General features: G+C 43.2%; 1 long non-coding RNA gene across 2 annotated transcripts in view; it reads right to left on the reverse strand.

Annotated features, from left to right (window-relative positions):
• The window catches only part of LOC111815768, a 10,989-nt gene extending 6,802 nt beyond the window's left edge, over positions 1-4,187 (reverse strand). Inside the window, exons 1-3 of one of the 2 annotated variants that reach the window (XR_002820408.1) lie at positions 4,029-4,187; positions 2,256-2,326; positions 1,700-1,732 (exon numbers count right to left, since the gene is read on the reverse strand). This is a non-coding gene — a long non-coding RNA (uncharacterized LOC111815768). Of the gene's footprint in view, positions 1-1,699; positions 1,733-2,255; positions 2,327-4,028 lie in introns of those variants that run through there. The other variant, XR_002820407.1, reaches the window with a different exon arrangement.
• Positions 4,188-4,503: the final 316 nt, after the last annotated feature.

The following is a 4,503-nucleotide window of genomic DNA, read 5'->3' on the forward strand; positions in this document are numbered from 1 at the left end:
AGAGAGAGAGAGAGAGAGAGAGAGAGAGAGAGAGAGATTTTTTTCCTCCCACAAATGCAAGCCCATTATATAATATCCTGCAATCTGCTTTTCCCCAGCGTGTGTTTTGGAGAACATTCTGTATCACAATTAAAACTATCTTGTAAATGCAGAAGTACCAAGATTTACTCAGACTTGTTCTCTATCAATGAACACTTTGATTGCTGTTATACTGTTTTGTGTATATTGTGTTATACTGCCATGATTCTAAAGTCCTAAGATTAAATGATAAAGTCTCTCCTCTAAAGGCATTCGATAAAGACTATCACTGGAAGTGCATTTTTCCCTATCAGGGTTTTTTGTTTTGTTTTCTCTCCCTCCCCTTGTTTTGTTTTTTGAGACAGGGTCTTACTGTGTCTTTCAGGCTGGCCTAGAACTTTCTATGTAGTTCCAGGCAGGCCTCAAACTTGTGGCAATACTCCTTGCCTCAGCCAATGGTGTACTGGAACTAGAGGCATGGACTACCACACCTAGTCTGCCCTACCTCTTTTTATTCTTTTTACACTATTAAAATACATTCTCTTAAAGCTAGGCATAGATAGTGGTGCACATCTGTAATCCCAGCACTTGAGAGGCTGGGCAAGGAGGATCTCCAAAAGTTCAAGGCCATCCTGGACTAGATAGTTCTAGACCCATGTAAACTACACATAAGATTTATGATTTTTAAGCCTTTTTTACACATACAGTTTAGTGGTACTGAGTACATTAATACAGCTGTGCTACCACCACCACCATCCATCTCTAGAACTCATTTCAGCTTCTCAAAAGTGAAACCCTGGGGCTGGGAATACAGCTCAGTGGCCTAAGTGCCTGCCTGGCAAGCGCAAGGTCCTAAGTTTGACTCCCCAGTACCAAAAAAGTGACATTCTATACCTACTAAACACTAACTTTCCATTCTTAGGACTGGGGCTATAGCCCAGTAGCATAAGTACATGCCTGGCAAGTGCAAGGATTAGAGTTCAATTCTCAGTACCAAAAAATAAAATAACCTCCCATTCTTTCTTCTCCACAGGCCTTGGTAGCCACCATTCTAATTTCTGTTTCTGTTTTTCTTACTACCCTATCTCTCCCACATAAGGGTGTATATTTTAATCCTCATATTAGTTGCACACTGACCGGTTTTCACATAGTACAATCAATGTTGGTAGCCAAATAGATGTCAGAAGGTGAGCTTATTTGGAAATAGTTATTAAAGTGATTACATAAATGAGGACATACTGGAGCAGGGTGGGATCCTGACCGAGTATGATTGGTGTCCTCATAAAAAGGGGTAGTGGGAAGCAATACCTGGTACCCCAGCTACTCAGGAAGCTAGCTGAGCAAGATAATCAAAAATTCAAGTCCAGCCTAGGAAATCTGGTGAGATCCTGTCTCAACTAAAAAAAAAAAAAAAAAAATGCTGCTTGAGATGTAGCTAGATTGCTCTTGGATTTGACCTTCAGTACTTGAACACCAACACAGAGAACTCTGGTATGAAGACTAAAGTCACGCTGCCACAGGCCAAGGAACTTGCAGGAGCTAGTAAGGCCTAGAGCCAGATGCACACACCCCCAGTACTTAATAATAATGATGATGATGATGATGATGATGATGATGATGATGATGATGATAATAATAACATGGGCTGGGGAGATAGCTCAGTAGAATAAGTGCCTGCCTGGTAAGGGCAGGGTCCTGAGTTCAATCCCCAGTACTGCAAAAGAAAATAGTAATAATAATTTATACTCATTTTTAATGTTAATCTTCTACTGAACCTAATTTTGTTGTTGTTTGTTTTGGCACCAGGAATCAAACTCAGGACCTCACGCCTGCCAGGCAGGAACTGTGCCACTAAGCTAAATCCCCAACCGTTTTTCTGAGCCACATCTATGTAGCCCAGGCTAGTTTTGAACTCACTATGTTTCATCAGTCTCCCAAGCTATTGAATCTAATTATTCTACTTTTTAAAAAAAATTATTCTACTTCTATCTACCTAATTTTCTTTTATTTATTTATTTATTTGTGTGTGTGTGTGTGTGTGTGTGTGTGTGTCCAGCTCAGCCCACCAGGGGGCGGGGCTGGCTGGCATGTGGTGCTGGGGATTGAACCATGGTCCCTGTGCTTTGCTAAGCTTGTTCTAAGTAGGTGCTCTAGACCACTGAGCCATCTCACCAGCCCCCTCTATCTACCTAATTTTCAAGCTGTTTATTTGGAACGGTTGCCCCACTACTACTTACTTGCCAATCCTGAGTTTAGAATTGTTTTGAGCACCTAAAGGTCAAGAAAATCTTCTTGTATGATAAGGATCCTGAAAACAAAAAGAACAGTAAAGTAAGGCTTTCGCTGTCACTGGTGCTGGATGTGTTAGTATGGCAAAATTACTCAACAACTATTCAGAAGAATACAATCAAATGTAAGTTACTCTCTACCTGTCCTGATACTAATTTTTAAAAGAGGCCAAAATTCCTAAATCAAGCAGGACATAGTGATGCACACTGATAATCTCAGCACTTGAGGCTGAGGCAAGAGGATCACTTTCCCCTCAAGGCTCTGGGCTACAAAAGAAGTTCAAGACCGGCCTGAAGTATATAGAGACCCTGTCTCAGAAAACAAAACAAAATTATTGAAGGAGCAGTTCTGAAGCTTATATGAAACACTGTTCTTCAGGAATCTCATAATGGTTTGGTCTCTCTTACTCTTGATAAACTGTAGAACTGTAGATAAGATTTCTAGTAGTTTATAGGTCTCTTCTAAAACCTTTTGCTTTGGTGTAGACATATTCTCTGTAAAACAATCTGGCTCCAATCTCTTCCTGAATGAGATGAAAAGCTACTACTGACAAAAGCAACCAAAAATGAAGTGCTTCTCCCCTTGCTATAGAATTTAGCAAAACCACTGATTTACTACTTTCCACTTGAACTAGACCCAGTTATGCACCACAGTATTAATCAGTCCTCATCAATTTTTTAAATTTATTTTTGGTTTGGTTTGGTTTTGAGACAAAGTCTCATTGTGAAGATTAGGCTGGTCTTAAACTCACTATGTATACTCCAGGCTGGCCTCAAATTCAAGGAGATCCTCCTGCCTCAACTTTAAGTGCTGGGATTACAGGAATGTGCCACCCCAAAAGTCCTCATAATTTATAAACCTAATAAAAGAAACTTTCCAAGAATGTAAGGGGGGAGGGAAGGTAACAGAAAAGAGATCCAACGAGGGGTTATAACACTCCAAATTACAAAAATGTGACACCTCAAAATTTAAAGAACCAAATACAAATATCAGACATTACTGTCATTCTGTAACCCTGCCACCTTACACAAATTATGTGCTATTAATATTCCTCAAAATTATTTATCATTATTTCTCTAACAAAAAACCCATAAAAGCCAATTCCTTTAGTTCTGGGTCTGAAACCAATGTCTGTGGCTTCCACCTAACAGGGGCCGAAATTAATGCGCCACAGGCCATTATCACTAAGTATAAGGAGGAACCTGCGACCACCGATCTGAAAAGTTTGACAGAAGTGGGAGCGGGAATGAAAGGAAATCGCAGAGGCTGCAAGAGGTCAATGTCTGCAACCGCCAAATGAAAATACCAGGAGGATCCTGTTAGACCAAACCTCAAGGTCAACCGGTTGGGTCGCAAATACCTGTCCACGACAGGCCCGAACTGACGCTGCCGCCTGAGGCAGCAGGGAGGGCACGAGGACACAACTGATAAAATAAGATATTATTTAAAAAATAAACCGGTGGCCGACGCAGCGGCTGCCAACTACAACCCCGCGCGGATGCAAGCTCCGGGGACCAAGCGAAAGCACAAAGGCTGCCACGGACAAGACACAGGGAAGGATGGTACGCGGTCGGGAAGGAAGGAGGCTAAGCAACACATCCGACGGCTGCGCGGGTCGCCCGGGACGAACACCGCGCCCAACCCAGGCCCGGCAGGCAGCGGCCCAGAGACGCCCGTGCGCGGCCCCACCTGCAAGGCTGGCCGCGCCACTTCCTGCTCACCTCCCGTCATCAGTCTTCTCAGCTCACCTCACACGACCCAACAGAGGTAAGTGCCCTCTCGGGGGCCTGTGTGCCCCCGGCCCTGAGGCCACATAGCCTAACAGACCCTCACTCCGCCATCTTCATTCCACCTCACTTCAGCTAAACCGGCAGCGGGCGGCTCCCATAAGTCCCGCCCCCATAGCTGTCCCTGGATAGTGATTGGATTTTGGCTTTCTGGCGTGTACTTCCTTTCCGTCGTGAATTGGCTAGCACGTAAGTCAATCAATAGTACTATCCGAGCCTACGGGGGATTTTTTTGTTGTTTTTGGTGGGATTGAGTCTGGTACAGGAAATAGGGGAAAACGATTTTGAGATTCCATTATTAGGAATATAAAGTTATTTCGGCATAAGAGCACCGTCACTTCTTGGTAACATAATGTGGCCAGGCAAGCACGATTGTTTTAACTGTTGTTAGATCAAACTACTGATGTTA

This window comes from Octodon degus, unplaced genomic scaffold (assembly GCF_000260255.1).
Source record: "Octodon degus isolate 3935 unplaced genomic scaffold, OctDeg1.0 scaffold00002, whole genome shotgun sequence".
NCBI lineage: Eukaryota > Metazoa > Chordata > Mammalia > Rodentia > Octodontidae > Octodon > Octodon degus.